At 37.2% G+C, this 18,283-nt stretch overlaps 1 protein-coding gene across 5 annotated transcripts in view; it reads left to right on the top strand.

The window, feature by feature from the left end:
- The window catches only part of PPP1R12A (protein phosphatase 1 regulatory subunit 12A), a 121,537-nt gene that overhangs the window by 26,973 nt on the left and 76,281 nt on the right, over nt 1-18,283 (top strand). The window lies entirely within an intron of this gene.

The raw sequence follows: 18,283 nt of genomic DNA, 5'->3' as shown, positions 1-18,283 counted from the left end.
GTGCTTTCTCCAGTTCTCCCTGTCCTTTCTCTGTAGACTGTGTATTACCATCTCCTTATAAGCCCTTGCTCGTTAGAGTTATTCTTGTTGGAATCTAGGCTACAAATAATCTTTCCATGCAGCAACTTGCTGCCTCTGATAAATGCAGGCTGCAGCCAGCAGCTGGCAGGGAGATTCATTTGCTGTCAGACCCCTGAACTGTGAATTAGGCTTTTCTGGTACTTTTCATTTGCACCAAGATCAAGGATGTTGTGTTTATGACTGCTGCCTGCAGTTTTGAAATTGATCTGGTCCAATATTACATAAAGAAATTACTCGGTTGAATGTTAAGCTGTAGATTCTTCTGGAAAGCTACTTACATGAACTCAGTTAAGGCAAAAGTAATGTTGTAGCTGTAAGATTTAATTCTGAAGTGTCTTTTATAAATGTACTGCAAATGTTCATATTAACTATAATATATAAACTAAAAACACTGCATGGATCTGATTTGTGTAAGCATTTTCCATGGGAATCCCAGTGCCTTATATGGTCAACTTGCTTTGTAGTGTTTCAGTGAAATGAAGGCAGCCATCCAACAACAAAAAAAAAACCCCAACAGCCCAGCTGGCTTTAGCTTTGTCTATAATACCCTCTTTCTTGGCCTCCTTCAGTAGCACAGTAGCTAATTATTAAAACTTAAAATGCGGTAAGAGCCTATGTAGCTAGTAGAAGAAATTCCTTTTGTGGCAGTGACTGTATACTAAAGATTTAATGCTAATTTAGTAAAGAATAGTAGCACATTGATAATAAAGCTTTGTTGCATGATGAACTTCTGCCATCAGATAAGCTGTTGTGCCTTTAACCAAGCTGCTTGTAAACTGGTGATAATTCCTGTAGCTGTTATAAACAAAGTTTAGTCCACAGAATCCAGCATGCTTTTTTCCTCTGTGTTTGGCCTGTTTGTTAACTGCTTGAACAGATGCTAACAGTTTAAATAAGCAAGCGCCTGTTGAGGCTTGCATATTAAGGGATTGCTTCAGAGAGATCTGGTTCAGGTTCCTCTGGAAAGAGCATCTGAATATGGTAGCACCAGTCATTGAAGATGACTCTGTTTGCAGTGAGGTAAGCTACCCTGTATTTAGTCTCAAGTACTAGGATGCACATAAGCTTTACTGTAATTCTCCTTGTGGTAACTTATATACCTATACTTTAAAAACCCTCCTGAATGAGAGGCTAGACTGTTAAAACTTAGTCATATCTCTTTATTCAGATATTCAGAATCCTGTTTTACAAGAAGTATGATAAATTGAGAACACAAGAACATCAGTACCTTTGTTTGGAATACTAATGAAAAACACAACATATTTTCTATTGCAGAAAATTAAAAACAGAGGGCTTTGTCACTTGTCTGCTCTGCTGAGAGTAGTATGCAGTAAAAATGCTGTAGTATCCATTTGACTTGTAGTGAATAGGGACTTTTTTCCTATATCTGGGCTGCCAAAGGCTTTTAGGACTCTTTCAGTTAACCATATAGCTCCAGTGCCTGATTTGTGTGAAAAGGAAAGGCCAATCTACTGAGCTCAGTAATAAGTCATCTCTGCTTCTGCTGATATGGGGCATTCCAATCAGCTTTCAGAAAAACAGCTTTTGTTTCTTTATGTCTTTTGGTTTTAGTTCTTACTAGCTTCATGTAATGACTTCAACTCCTTGTACTAGCAGAAAGGGTGAACAGCTGATTCCTATTTACTTTCTCCGTATTAATGATTTTGTAGTGGTTTATTGTATGGTCATCAAAGCCATTTTGTTCTAGGCTGAAGAGTTCTGGCCTATTGAGTTCTTTTTCTGGAAGATAGTCCATACCTTTGATTAAAACCATAGATCTCTACAAAGTCTGTTCTCTCACTATTTTCAGCTGAGAGCTGTAAAGGAGGATGGATTTTTTTATACTTAATCAGATTGGGAGAAGCAGAGAAAGTCTTCTTGCATTCTGGCATTTTGGAGGGTGCTAGGATTTTTCAGAACTCCTTTTTTCAGACATTTTCAGATTTACAGAAGAGAAGAGTGTTTCAGAGAAAACCTGATATCCAACAGAATTTATCAAGACCTAAAGAAAAGCTGCAGTACTGTACAGTGATATACCTAAGTTAATTTTGAATACGGTAATTCAGAGCATGGAAGCAGTACAGATGTCAGGTTGCTGTGGACTTCTAAAATACATTTAGAGATATGCTAGTACTATCTTTGCTGTGACCTCTTTGCCTCCACTAGCACAGAGAAGGAAGCTGTAAGATGCAAAAATAGAGTAGGGATGTAGGAGTGAGTCAGAAGAGTGGAGGCAAAAGCAAGCTGTCAGATGTGGGCTGGTTGTCGGGATGAAACTGAGAGTTGGGAAAATTGAATGGTGGTGTGGAAAAGGAAGTGGGAAAGAAAGGCTGATAACTGGGAATACTGAAATATGTAATTCGGGTGTTGGTGTATTGGATATCAGGTAATTAATGTTTCCTGTGAAATCTGTACTTGGACTTAACGTGCTTTAACCTTGTAATACTCTATTATGTCATCATACCTAGATTATAGGGCCAGTATAGAGGATTTGCTCTTGGGATAGTTCAGGACATTGGATAAAAGGCTGTTGCTTGTGGGACTTCTCCTTTATCAGTGAGGGGAAAAAAGCAGAGAATGGTATATGGGGTAGGAGCCTGCAGGGAAAGCTGTAGAAACATTATGCACTTGTGGCTATAAGGAAAGTTTTCTTTAGACATATGAAATGGTGTATATCCTAAAACCTCAGTTCCATGGTATTTCAAATTTTATGGTTAAATGATGGGATATGGCTTATGATGACCTTTTTGTCTGTTTATCATCTGTAAAATGATAACTTTTGTGGTGGAGTTTTTATGAAAATCCTGCTTATATACCTGAATGATGGTAAGTGCTGATAGGTGGAAGAGCCCATGAGAAAATGAGTTTTGTTTGGAACAAGATTTGAGTAATACAGGCCGAACACTAAAAAGTGAAGAAAAGTCCATAATTTTGAATAGCTGCACATTATGAAAGCACTCATCTTATAAATTGAATGAAACAAGTTGCTTTGGCCACAGGGAAATAGAGATCATGTAGGACTGTACATGGGTCATATGTTTGTGAGGCCAGTTGCTTTGGCTTAGGCAGCATTAATTTAAGCATTTCCTAGTCCCGGAATATTTGGCTGTTCAGCCTTACTATTGCTTATATATAGTTCTGTGCATAAATGAATATTTAATGTAAAAGTAGGGTCCTTAGAGAAGCATAAAGCTTAAGCATGTTTTGGCTAATTTAATTGTGTAAATTAAGCTGGCAGAACAGCTTTCCCCTCCAGGAATTCTTGTAGAGGTGTGCATCATAGAGGAGAAAAAGCAAGCTCAAGGCAGCCAAGGTTGTCTTCTGGCATGTCAGGCAGTGGGTTTCTCTTCTCTGTTTAACATGGAGGCAGTTTCTCACCGTGCACTCTGAGGTATTTGGAGCATAGCCCCTAGCCTTGCAGATAGATCTATCATGAAAATAAACTGAGAACCAGTTTTAAAAACAGTTTGCGTTGCAGGAGCTTTGAGTTTGCAGCATGAATGGTGGAGAGAGCCAGATGGGCCTTTGTCCGTTTGAAATGAGGAAATGTGGAAGCCTTCCCTGTCAAACCCTAACCCTGCCCTTGCTGGTGCTCTGTCCCTGCCAGGCACTGAATGGTTACCTGCCAAAACTCTGCAGCACATAGGCTTTCCCCATGCTCAGGCAGTGTGTATACTTTCTCCATATAATTAAATCTGTTTCAGTTTTTGGGTTTTTCCACTTGTTTACTTTAGCACTTGTTCTTAGGTATTTGTGGGAAAAATGCAGGCAATAAAGTCAGTCACATTGCTATGGCTGACCTTGAAGCCAATGTGCTTTTCAAGCAGGCTTTCATTTTTGTGCTCTTTGATAATGATCATCTTTAACTAGCAGTCTGATGTACAAGAAGCAGACTTAAAAACGTTTATGATTAATTTTGTGATGACGTGCATACTGCTGAGGTCAGGTAAACAACAGACTTCTGGGTTCTTGTTATTTCTTTCAAGCTGACACAGTCCTGGTAAAGAGAAAGCCAGCATGTTTTCTGTCCTGGTGCAATTCAAAGATGTCAGCAGTCTCTCAAAAGTTAGAAGTCAACACAAATGAGTTACTACGTAATTAGAAATGTAGGCTTTTACCTCTCTCCAGAATCCTTTCTGAGAAGGAAAGTCAGAAGTGGCTGCAGCACCAGGTGCGACTAAAGCAATACTGTACTTTGCTGCCTTGAAAAGGCGTGCTCTTGCTTCTTCCTCCCACCATGCTGTTTTCTTCCGCTCCTTTTTTTTTTTATTTGTTTATTTCAATGGGTGGAGAGGGAGAAAGGGTTGTTTCGGCCTTGCTGGTGAGTTGAACTGGCTAATGGAGAGTCTGACAAATGCTTTTGGGAGTGTGCAGTTGAGAGTGAGGAGGGAGACTGGGACCTCCCTGTTTGTCAACACTGAGCTTCTGTAGAATCATGCCCTGAGTGATTAGCATATGTTAGCTCAAAGGAGTTAGGGTTTGCTGGTTTTATAACACTACCTCCTGTAGGGAACAGAATATTCTTTAAAACTCATCTTAAAACATAGAAATGCAAATTATCTAACAGGGATGGTATTTATGAGTACTTCGAAATGTTGTAATCTCCTGAATGCCAGAGATTCTAATGCAGAATATTCAGGTGAGGGTCTAATTATTATCAACTGGGATATTATTTTTGTACAGCTGCCTAAAATCAAGTATAGCAGGAGAACAAGATCCTATAAGGTCAATTAGAATACTTTCTTAAAGTGTATGTTTTTATCAGCATTTGACTACAAGAACTTTTACCAAAGGTATCTTCTGCTAAGTTCTTAGAAGTGGTATTATGTGCTGCTGAAGACAGTGGAAGAAATATGCCAGTATCTTACTTAGACTCAGGTAAAAGCTTCCTGCAAAGTGACACTGTTGATGGAGTAGTGAGTGTAATTACCCTACATTTTTAAAGAAATGTTTTGGTTTTCTGGCAGGTTCCTTTAGTGCCTTTTCTCCTTGAAACTGTGGTCTGGCAACAATCAAAATCTGGCATGCAGGACTGAGAAGCTAGAGATGAAGTGCCACAGCATGTCAAGAATGTATGAATTCCTTGTGCTCTGGCAAAAGAGCAGATGACACGAGTGCCATGCTGATTTTGGCATGTATGCTATGGGTTACAATTGCTCATCTAGGTAGAGGATTTTCCTGTTGCTTGCTTGCTTGGATAAAATTGCTTTTCAGAAGGTGAGAAGTGAAAAATTTAGAGGTTACTAGACTACAGGTTTACCTTTACATACAGAGGTAACTTGATTTGTGAGGACCAAAGGCTCTGTAGAGGATGGGGAAAATGCAGCTGTATCCTTGCCATTTTCGTAAGCTCTTCCCTAGATGTTTGCAGAGAATTAGGGGATGGCAAGCATGACCTCTTAGGAAGTGCAGGTCGTGCCAGACAGAATAGGCAGTGATTATAGCTGTGACTTGGAGAGTCCTTAAGTCCTGCCACGTGAGATGCTGCAGATCTACTAAGTGTTTGGTGGCAATGGTGAAGGGGGTATAGCATGAATCATAGCAGACAAACAAATGTGCCAGAAGGAGCCTGGAGATATTGTCAGTACTGGAGCACACACAGCAGTTTGAAGAAAAAGAAGCTGCTTTCATGATACAGTGGTGAAAGGTGTAACATTCTTAGGATACTGACTCTCTTAATACAGTGACCAGAAGTCAGTGTGTCTCTTCCTTTTCTCCTGTATCAGAGTAAATGTGAAGCTGATTTACCTGGTTTGCTTTTCCCTTTGATGCCGTGAGAAGAACAGTAACACTGGTTGCGGATGCAGTCTAAAGAACTGCTTCTCAAAAATACTCAATTTCTGCTGGCTTTTCATGCATTGTGTATCAAAATGATGGAGTTAATCTTTGATACTTGATGTGATGAGGGGCTGCCAAAGCCAAAAAGAGACAAATCTGTTTAACTCAGATTTGGGGACACATACTTTAAGGTGTCCTCTGCTGAGGAAGCCTGTTCAGGTTCTGCACCTAAGGTGTCTTTGCTAATAAGCTTTCATGAATTAAATTAATGAATATGAATTATTAGCCTCATTGGACCCATGTTGGTTCAAAACTGTGTTTGCTGGTGCCCTCGTCTTAGGAGTGTGCGTCAGCTGGGGTCTTTCAGTGTTCATCGGGTCTGGCTCCATGGGGCAAAAAAAGCGGTGGTGCGGTTGGTGAAGCTATGCTAGCCTTTGAAGCAGTGTAACTGTGGTGGCACAGTATTGCCTTCCTGCTAGTAAGCCTAATGAACCTCAGATACCTTGATATCTTGTCACATGAATTATTTTTTTGTTTGTGTTTTTTATTTGTTTTATCCAGTATGGCTGACAAGCTAACTCATTGAGACATCTGTGTTACTACTTTGCAGTGCTGGTACAGTGTGTTAACAGTCCTCTGCTGTTTCCCAGGTATTTAAAGATCTATTTAGAAAATAAATATTGGCAAACTTGAAGGTGCCTTAAGTTCTGTGCAAGACAAATAAAACTTTCTGCTTCTTCCAAAGCACAAAGTGGAGGTATTTGTTGACAAGATCTCTCTCTCCTATATTATTTTTATATATATGCCCTATATCATTGATAGTTTTTTCCCCATTCTTAATACAGTTAAGAAATGCTGTATTATTCCTGAACCTGCTGGCTGTGTTTTTTCACTGATGTTCATAGCTTTCCTTTCCAAATTTCTGTTCTCTGTTACTTAAAATTTATACTATATATACCCATTTTTAAAATTCTGATTTTATATTGATTTTCACAGTTTTATTTGTTAAACATTTTTAATTGCTGCCATTCCTTTGTTTTATCTCTGTACTACTGTAACTTCCTAATCAAATTACTTTGTAGAATAATGGCTTCTGGTCTGTGTGATACCCGTTAAAAAAAAAAAAAGACTTGAAAATTGGCCCTTTTAAAATGGCATGTATTGTGTATATATAGTGGTATATACTGTTGTAGATGTATCTATATAAACTTAGATTATTTTACTTGTTAGCTGTTGTCTTCCTGTCCATTTTTCAATGTAATTGGGATGTAAGCAGTTTCCTAGGAACTTGTGGTTACTTGCAGTTTCTTCATTAATCTGTCATCATGAGTTTCTAATGGGACAACTGTACTGAAGCATTTCCTGTTTAGATAGACCAGAGAGAGTCTGATGTCAAAGTTGGTACTTCTGTTGTGCTCTTTTGGGAGAGAGAAAGTTCACAAAGTTGTTTTTACGTTCATGGCTGGAGATAAATTGTGACACCTCTGTTAGGAAGTACTTACTGTTTTATTGTGCTGGTGAAAAATTTGGATACAGATAGTTGTTGGAGGTGTGACCGGGATTGCTAACTGGGCAGAGGAAGCACACACAAGTGAGCACAGGTTTCCTCTTCGTTCCAGCCAGTGAAGGTTTGCTCAGCAAGTTCATAATGTGGCTAGCCTATTGAAAATAGAGTATTAAGTTACACTGTGGCAAAAATGCCTTTTTTAGAAGTTGCAAACCATATCTGTGTAGATGAACAGCTGCGTAGCTAGCCTTTGAGAGAGAGGGAGTTTGGTGTTGAAAACTTTTATTCTTTATACTTGACAGAGGATTGCAGTGCATTTGATTATTATCTCCTTTTTTGTTTGTATAAACAGTTTTCTTAACTATACTAAAATGTATTTCATGTAAGTTATTTTAGAAGATTGTTTAGCAAATTTAACAAAGGCACAGCATGAGTATACCCTTATTTAACTTCGAAGGGGTTCCTGAAGTGCCTAGTGTAACTTGAATTTTGACTTTAGGTATATTCTGAGTTTATTTTATCCTTGCAGAGGATTTGAGTCTTGGTGACCTTTGTCTGTTGCCAGTACCTTATCTTTTGGGGATCACAGTGACATTTCTTCGTGCAGATTAAATGAGAAAAAAGGCTTTGGACAGGTTGTTCCAAGTGATGCTGTGTGTTTACGTACAATGTGGAATATGAGAATGTATATGGAAATTACCTGACACCAAATCTTTTGGCATTGTCTATACCTTATGTGCTCCCCCGGGTAATTCTTTCAAACTTTCAGCAGATCAGAAAGCAAACCAGGTCCCAGTTTCTTTAGGTTTTGTGCTGAATATATTTCTGAAGTCAGAAATAAATTGAGCTATTTTAAAAGGTAGTTATGTATATATGTGTGTACCACAGCCAGTCTTTTCTAGAAAGGAAAATCGGAGAGCAGTTGAAAACGGAAGTTAAAATACATTACTGATGAGTGTAAAACACATTGTGCTTTGTTGTCTTTAGTTGTTTAAAACGCTAACAGGATTATCCTGGAGGTTTATCAACATGTCTGTATTGCCCTGCTTCAGAGCTAGAACTGCCCTGAGGAGCATTGGGGTGTTATTTTTGGTACACTTGGCAAAGGTGTTGTCTGACACTTGCAGGATTGCGGGGACAGGAAGCTGCACTTTCTCACCTTGTTACCGTCTGAATAGACAAAATCTGTTTTAAAAATTACAGTTTTAAGAAAGAGCAACTGTTTGATATTTACTGTAACAAGTTCAGCTAATTTCCTTTTGGATAATTTCACTAAAACTATTTAATTGGCTTTTAGACAATCCTTGGTTTTCTGCTAAAATTTTAGTGAGAATGTCAGAATACTCCACTTTCATCATGAACCTGCTTATTCGCAACCTACATCAGCTTCGAGACAGTAGTATTTCTGAAGAGCTGAAAATGCTTTCCAATTTAGCTAGTCAATTCAGTGAATCATAATTTTAATCATAAATAGAAAAATTTACTGGGATTTATATTAGAGAAGGATAGCTTTTCTTTTCCCATTCTAGGAACAGAAAGTAGTAGTAATATATTCTTTCCTTAAAAATGGAAAATGAAGAGAAACAATTAGTTGTTTCCTGTTTATATGTAGCCTTTGTTTGATTGGTTTTGTGTACAAAATGCAGTTTCAATAAACTAATACATTTAAGGTAATCTGATTAATGTCTAAGTAATTCAAAATGCCACTTTTACTCCTAATTTAATTCTTGTTTTCATCTAGGTACAACATGATTATATTAATTTTTTACATATAAGATGTATATAAATCTAACATATATCATTGATACTTCACATGTAATTTTTTATTCTATTATTAAATTGAGTTATACAAATTACTTGTTTATTTACATGCATCCTACTTAGGGAGGAAAAGGGCCCTGTATGATACCAGCCTTATCATCTTATTAAAAATATGCTTTTACTACTGATATATTGGATGATGTTGAGCATAAAACCACACATGGCAAGTGCTAATTGAATGAAGCATTCATAGGTGTGTAGTTGCAAATTTGAGTGTCTTACTGCCTGTTTGTACCTGTAGTTTTGGTTTCTTCTGTTAAAGGTGCTTTTTACCATCAGCAGTAATGTAGTAGGAGAGGGAGCACACAGAAAGTTTGTCTTGGTTAGTTTAGTATGCTCTATCAACACTTATTTTTTTTTCCCTTGATGGGATGAAGGGTTATCATTGACTTTATTAAATTCAGTGTTATTACTTTTATTCTACTCAGCTTTGCCAGTTCACTTGGCTATAATTAGAAAGCAATGAAAACTTCCCCTAGATCCTGCTAAAGCAGAAGATGAAATGTCATTTGAGGAGTAGATCACTAATGGAGCCCATAAGAGCTCACAATGGAGTGCTGATAGATGTAGTTGGGTTTGCTTTCTTCCAAGGTGGTGCAGTTTTCCTCTCCAGAGAACTCAGAGCTGTGTAGAGGTGATAGTCAGAAGCAGAGGAAAAAAGGGAAACTTGGCACAGGTGGTTTAAATGTGCTCCAAGGAACATAAAAGTGAACAAACCTGTTTGTTTATGTAAACAGATTCTTCTAGTAAGTTTTCTTGATGCCTTTTTGTTTTGCTAGATGATTAATTTGGTTAAGAATGTGTATTAAAGGGTATCAGTATGTTAGGTATTTTAAATTGAAAAGCTGCTTTGGTGCATGAACTTGTTTAGTTGCCCATATGCTAAAAGCAGGTTATGTTTACTTATGAAAAAAAAAAAGTATTTGAAATATGATTGGCATATTCTTAAATTTGACTGGGACAGAAATACATATACTATATGACACTGACTTCTCCTTCTCAAATTTAATATTTACACATTGTTTGACCATGAAACCTAATAACTATCTGCCAAATTTGTAACAATAAATGCTTAATGAAGGCATACCTGCGTAATGGCACTGTATTTTTACAGTATGAAAATTCTGTTTACTCCTAAAAAACATTTATTTTCAATGAATAAAGAGTGCTTCCGTACCTGTCAGGAGGTAGATGTGGAGGGTTGTATGTCTGTGTCCTACTGAGCATGGTGCACCAGCCACAACTGTTGAAATTTCTTCAGAAAGGAAATGGTGAAGGCACAGGCCAGAAGAGTGAGAAAGCTGTTTGTGAAATGAATGAGTCTGAAATTCGGTTCTGAATTTAACTCCCAAATTCACTGATTTGGTGTTGCTGCACAAATTGTGTAGGTTTCACCAACATATAGCTAAAATGAGAATCTGTCCTATGTGATTTGTACATACCTACCTGCCTAAGCCTTCAGGGTAATATCAGGGTTAATACCATGCTGTCAGATCTTAATTTCTCCATTTCGCCCAGTGAACTCAGGCTCTTTCACCTACAGTGTGGTTATAAAGCTAAGAAACCTGAATCTACATTTAAAAGCAAGTTTTGTTATTCCACAGAATGTACTAGTTTTGTTTTAAATTGAAAGAAACCAGAAGGAACAGCAGAAGTTGTTTCTCAGATGCCTAATACCATGAGTTTATGGGAGAGCCTCAATTGTGTGAAGTTTATGCAGAGGTTGCTTCATAGAGTCCTTCATGTCCAGTATCTTCACCAACTTCATGTCAGTACATTGAGCCAGGAGAAAAAAGGACATTCAGGCAAATAGATCTGTTTCAGTATCAGTATTTTAGGCTTTGAATGCTGTTTGGTTTGGTGTCTTCTAAAATAATTTTGTAAGGACTAATGTTTTTTTCCATGACATCTCATTTTTCCACAATTGTTTGCAGTTTTTTGGCAGGCTTTTTCCAAGTATTTTTTTGGCAGGGTGTCTTGAGATTTTTCTTTAAGTTGAAATAAATGAATACTGTTAAAGTTTAATACTAAACATGTAGTATGGTAGTTTTAATTGAGAGAACTTTTAGTCTGGGAATTTCATGTTCTTGAAAATAGATTTGCACACAGCTAAAAACCCAAATACTTATTTGGAAGTAAATTTGCGTCTAATACTATATAGCCTGGAAAAGTTGGGGGGGGCGTGTGTGTTTCAGCAAAAACAGGAAAGCAGGTGTTAGACTGGGTTGTAACATCTATCAGTGAGTCTTGATCCATTACTAGGATTGCTAACAGGAACGGTACCATCTCTGGTTATAGTAAATAACATGTTGTGGCCAACTCTCCTATTCCCCTTATTTATCCTGGCAGAGGTTAGAGGACAAGAATAATTCTATCTCTACTTGAAAACTAATGCTAAAACCACTTGAATATATGTATTCTATTACAGTCCTGATTAAGAACTATGATTAAGCATTCATCAGGGTTTAAATAGTGGAAAGTCCCTATGAAATCAGTTGTATAACATGTAGATTATATCAGTGTCAACAGTGATAGATTTTAGTGTTTTTCATGAATTATGCCCTTAATTAAATTCATAGGCTTAACTATAATTTACAACCTAGCAAAGTTTAAGGGTATGTAATTAATTTGGTAGCTTAGTGTAACAAACAAGGCAAAATTGTAGTACAGAAATTACATTATGCTCTTACTGAATATTTGAGCTAAACAATTATCAATTTCACGTAGTTTCTGTTTCTGTCCACCTCTTGGAACTGAAATAAAATCTAAGTAAACTTCTGTTGAGATATACTCATGCATATGACAAGATGTTTACATGAAGTGGAAGTAATAGCTAGAGAAATTTGAGTTCTGGAATGGTTTGTCTGCTTTTGTCAATGTTTGACAGCTCTGCAGCATTCGAATTAAGTAATGATGGTCAGTGGGTGCTCAGTTTCAGTAGTCTCTGCATGCCTTCCCCATGAGACTTGAATAGACATGAAATGTTGCATCAGCCTCAAGAAGTGTTTTCTCCCTAGGAGAAAGTGTCTTGCCCACCTGCTTTTGCAGGTGTCTAAAAGGACATTCTTTACACTTAGAAGTGAAACATTTCCAAGAAATTTCTCTGGAGAAAAGTTTGCTGCCCTGCAGTGGGGGAAAGGGTTTGACATTGAAGTTTATGCCAAGATTGACTCATTTTCTGGGGTGAGAGAAATACAAACAATAAACTTGAAACTGCCGGAACTTGCAGAAGTAATGAGACACTCTTGAAATTATTTGTTAATTTGAGTTACTGGTTATGGCAGCTATCATTTTAACAATTTTGTGTGGACCAACTCTCCAGGATTTTAAATAGTAGGCTGTTCTGAACTGAAAATAACACACACATGCATCGCACACACAATATTTACAAACAAGTTAAACAAAATAACACTAGTGTAGCAAAAGGGTAATATTACTAGTTTATCAAGAATATTTGCATGGTAAACTGTTCCATTTTTGCTAGTAAGCATGCTTTAAAAAAGTAAAATATTCAATCCTAAAACTAGATTTTGCCTATATGCAGAGATATCCGGTATTACCCCAGCTCACTGAAAAATAGAAGCTGTGACATATGGGTTGGTTAAATGAACACTGGAAAGATTATATTTAATTATTTCATAATTGAGTAACATTTGTCATCTGTAATAATAGATTAGTGCCTGAAGTTCTGTTACAACACCAAAACTGTCCTGTTTCTTACCATAAACGAACATCAACAGCAGCTTTTCCACCCTGTATGTACTCTATTAAAAAGAATACTCAGCAAATGTAAAATACATGCTTTTATAGTGATTCCTTAAACACTAAATAAGTGTAATAATCACTAATATTTCATGACCTAAGTTGTTGGTCATTCTTATTACCCTTTACCCTGGTAGTGTTCCCAAATATTCAGTGAGTCTTAGGACATTGTCATTACTAATACTAGACTCTTAAGATGTTATACTTTGTATGAAAACATTGGATTAATGACCTACAAACAAATTTAAGGTGCAAAAAAATATTCCTCCTTTGTTCTAGTGGCTGTAACTGCCAGGTTACCTTGAATCTGTAGCTTGGAAGTTAGGTAAGGCTTATGTTTTCATTTCGTACACCTTACTGCCACTTCACTTGTTTGTGCTCCATTGTTAATTAATGTGCAGCATAAATATGTGACCTACCGAAAGTGCAAAGCACTGCTCAAACTTGCTTTGGATCTTTTGACCAAATTTCTTTTGATACCTTCTCAATTACTAGTTTATTGAAAGAAAAAAAATAAAATTAAGAATTGCAATGTGTAAGCTTATTCTTTTTTTTCTACAAGGAGAGTGAAGATGACCAGAAGATGTTCATAAAGTGTGACTTGTGAACTGTAATGTCCTCTGTCCTAAAAAATCCTTTCTTCATAAGGGCAAAAGTCATTGCAGATTGAGACCAGTGTTCAAACTGTGGGGATTATCTGGTGGTGCTGAGCTCACTGGAGGGCCAATGAGAGGACCGAGGTAGAAGGGGTGATTGTTGAGTTCACACTGTGAACTGCTCTGTGGCAGCATTATAGCAGAGGACTCATCCTTTAACGACCTTTTCATGACAAGTAGTGAATTTAATTATCTTCAGCCTCCATTCCTGTCTCAATTTCCGTTGAAATTGCTGAGGGAGGCAGGACAGCCAGGTAGACAGAGGGAGTAATGTGATTTCCTTAAGAAGTCTGTACAAATGGGAAAGTAGGATAAAATGTGTTGTAAATTTAAAAGTGTGAGTGGTAGAAGTGGTTGCAAATTTAGAAAGGTGTTCTTTGAAAAGTTTCAGTTTGAAACAATAAGGTTTAACCCAGGATTTGTAATGGGTGTAATTTCACAGTAAAACAAAATTTTGTATCTCTGATGGTGGAATTAGGACATGAAGATGAATTTCAGAACAAGGCTTCTTCTCTGAATATTAAAAAAAATGATATAATCAAAGCAAATAATTCTGCTTTAATCAGATAAAGATAATAGTATATTGCTGACCTTTTCTTATTTTATTTAATTTTAAATTCTGATTGCTTTTCTCATCCACTTTACATCAAGTTCAGCAAAGTATGTCAGCATAGCTATAAGGGTGTGTTACGTGACGGCAGAGGGAACAAGCAATCCGGGGTGAAGAGAACGGGAACCGCTTTTAATCAGCTCTGCTCCTAGGTGTGATGCCCTCTCTTAATTTGATTGTTGGATACATTAACAAAGATGTTAATTTCCTGCTTAGTTCCACTGGACTTGGTTCACTAGATAAATCAAAGGAAGGAATAAACTATTCTCCAGGCCATTGTGTGAGGTCTTTCTCCTGTTTCCAAGATTCTCACAGGAATTCAAAATGGTTGTTGGTTTGTTTTATCCCTTAATGTATTATTCTGTGTTCATATTTTTGACTCCTTTCCGTAGTAAGTGTAAATAAGGAAAAATGACATGTGATAATAGAAGTTAAATATACAATGTATATTTTCTCCTATTAGAGGCAAAACATCTTAATTTGTGGAATAGATCAGGATACTAATCAGCTAGCAGTTAAAGGTAGGTTTTAATCTCTCTCTCTCTAGAAAAATACTGGTAAAAAAATCCAACATCTAAACCTCATTAGATGGCATTACCTCATTAGATCTCATCATTGATGAAAGACGATAAAAATTGTAGTCCAATGTAAGGTAGATACTGTATGGCTTTGCTGTGTGTATACGGGACAGTAGTCTAACTGATTGATTGCCTCTTCCCCTACAAGATTTCTGATTTTTTTTTTTTTAATACAGACTTGTTTTTCCTGTCTTTTGGGGAGGAGTACTGTCTTCTGAATTCTTTGGGTGGTTACTCAGTGAGGGACCAAGCACTCTAGATATAAAGCTATCTATTTTTAAGGTTACTTAACTAACTTAGGTCTACCCTTCACCTATGTACTTAATACCTGATAGTAACAAGAGCCAGCTAGACCACATGCCACTTGCACCGAGATATGAAGTCATGGTGAATGCAGTTAAAATGTACATGTTCAACAGGCATCTGGTTATCCCTTTCCAAGTGATCAGAAAGTATTTCTGGGAAAAGTTTAAAACATTGTTGTTTCCAGGACAAGTCAGACCTACCTAGGGTTGGTCTATCTGTGTGGGAGTCAGGTGCGTTGATCCTTACCGGTCTTGGCAGTCCAGGTTTCAGGTTGTTGTACAAATAGAAAGCGGTTTTCTGTCCTGGGCCTTAATATAATTCCTTTGAGATTTGATCTCTGTTCTATCAGAAAAGGTAACCAGTCTTTGTATTATCAACTTTGCTTTGTTTTGCTTCCTTTATGACTAATTAGCCCACTTTCTAAATTAGTTCCCAAAGGAAACGAGGTTTATATGATTGCACCGTCCAGCTGTTTTTCTGTTTGGGGCCAGTTGGCTAACTTCCATCAAATTTGGTAGGGTTGTGAGTGCTACATGCAGAAATGCTGCCTCTCTACCAGTTTGCAGAGGCTCAGTATGGGATTGAGACAGAACCAGTGCATGGGATAAAGGGAATCTTCAGCGTGAGCTCCCATGCTCTTCTGCTTGCCCCAGGAGCTGGCTGGTGTGTGTGCTCTGCAGATGTGGTGGTTAGCAAGCACTCAGAAGGAGCTTTAGGACGACCTGTTGTTTCACAAGTGGTAACTGAGGCTGTAGGTGGGAGCTAAGGACTGTGAAGGGAGAGACTGGGGATGGGGAGATGGATGCCAAGAACCAAGATTAATCCTTGGAAGGCTTGTAGCAGACATGGAAGAGGAGGGCCTGTGGCTATCTGTCCTCTGTGCAGAGACTGGGACAAAAGTCATCATGGAAATTTATCTTTTTGAGTCACTGTAACATCAGTGGAACTCTCTCATTATTTACATCTTGCATGTACATTGCTTTTTCTTTTGTAATAACTTTCAGTCTGAGGTCTGGAAGGCTTTTTGGAGGCTGTTGCTTTAAGTTTATCATGCTGTTCTGACAGGCTTTCGTTTTGGGGTTGAGATGTCAGTCTTTAACAACAGAGACGCTTCTGGCACTTGATAAATATTGCTTTTAGAAGTGACTATGAAGATAGCACAATGACAAGCAGAGTTGAAATGGAAAAAACATTGAGATAAAATTTCTTTTTTAACATTTTTTTCTTGGCTTTCTGACTTAAGGTACCTGCCTGGTAGTCAGAGGTGTCTTTCATATGGAAAGAGCTGAGAGTGACAGGGTCAGTCAAACACCTGCAGTGCTGTTAAGGGGGAAAAGGGGACAAGGAGAAGCAGCATGTATTATATACATGTTCTTCAGCAATAGGATCAATTGCATTTGCTTTTCTTCACCTTAAGATAGGTAATAACCTTCTTGGATGCCACAGTGGGTTTTCTATAAAATATTTCAGGTACAAGGCTCATTTTTAAGTAATCTTTGTTTAAGGAGGCTCAAGGGTAGTATTTTTTAAATTACACAACTGTCTTCCATTTCATCGACTTCAGTTTCTGTGGCTCCTGTTGTTCCATAATAAAATTGTTAGAACAGTTGTTCAGATTGTATAATCAGTTATGAGGAACGTTGTTTAAACCTCACAAATGTGATCACCAGTAATGCCAGTACTCTCCTATTTGCATATGCAAGTAAATTCTTTTATTACCTTAATAGTTACTCTTCTATCATCCTAATATATATAATCTCACAGATTGTTTATCTTTCCTTGCCATGAACGTGCAATCTCTGATAATACATGAGAAGTGTATTTGAGCTCTCCTGTTTCTTGCCATGTATGGCACAATAAACTGCCCAAATTTGGTCAAATATTTTTAGCCACTTAGTCATATGTCTTTTAATGTGCTGCATATGTAAGCTTTTGATTCACTTAGCAACAGTATTTTTATGAGTATGTCTTGCCAGGTTTTCTTATGTATACTTGAAAAATGGTCAAGGATTGTTCTGTGTTGGGTTGTTTCACAATCAGGTGGTCTGGCTTTTTTTTTAGTAGTGCTAATCAATTTTGAGATACCCTTTTTTCAGATTATGAATTTTAGAGGATTTTAAGATATATGAGTATGCAGCATATTGAAATGTAATATTTAAAGATCTATATTTTAAAATGCTTAGGTAATTTCAAAGTTTTCTGATATAATTTTTTTTCCTTATAATAAACTGGTATTATGTTATACATAGGATATCAATGGTCAGGCAAATTGGATATTCAGAAAACTGGATATATGGCATGTGTGAAATATGGCTAGGTTAGTGTTTCTGCTAAGCATAAACATCTGTGTTTCTTTAATTTGCTTTCCTCCTGAACTGAGTTACAATGTCTTGCATTTAGTTCCTTTTCATTCAGGTAACAAAATGCCTTGCAAAGAGAGGCAATTTTTTTCTTTCAGAGCTTGTTACTAGTATATAGGCATTGTACACTAATGATAAGTGAAAGAAATCAAAGACAGCATGCCTGAGGAATTTGTAGTCTTGTTGGAGTATGTTCATAAATTATTCATACAAGAATTGCTGATTTTAGGGGTGGATATGACTAAAAAGATAATTCAGAAAATGCTTTTGCAAGGCAGTTTGCAAGAATACCTGAAAAGGTAGGAAGGTTTATGAATGTTTTCACTCAAGAATGTGTTTCTGTTTTTAATTGAAAGACAAATAATGCAAGCACTGTACTGCAGTCTAGTTGCAGTGTCGCTGCAAGTTTATGGATGAACAAGTCATTGTTAAAACAGTTCTGTCTTGCATTCTAAACAAAGCCTTAAGTTTGTACCTAAGTGAAGCAGATAGGGTCAACGAGGGATAATTTGGTGCTGGTTTTGTCTGACTGGTTAAACGGGGCAGCAACACATCTTGCTCACAGTGTAGCTGTTGCCTCAGCACTACAGAATGGAGGAAAGTTTGGGGATTCATCTTGGAAGGCACAATTGCTTAGATAAGGAAATCTGAGGGGTTTTGCCATAATAAAGCAGTATATTGTTTTCAGTCTTTATTGCTGTAGAAGTATTCTGAAAAGTAAAATTTATACCTTAATTGCATTTAATTAGAGGCATAACTCTCCAGAAGGATTTAGGAGCCCAGCAGTGAAAGTTCTCATTTCAACCTTCTGGTTATATAGTATT

The sequence above is a fragment of the Strix uralensis genome, chromosome 5 (assembly GCF_047716275.1).
Source record: "Strix uralensis isolate ZFMK-TIS-50842 chromosome 5, bStrUra1, whole genome shotgun sequence".
NCBI classification, from domain to species: domain Eukaryota; kingdom Metazoa; phylum Chordata; class Aves; order Strigiformes; family Strigidae; genus Strix; species Strix uralensis.
The sequence above is the reverse complement of the archived record's forward strand: the minus strand, read 5'-3'. Positions and strand labels throughout refer to the sequence as shown.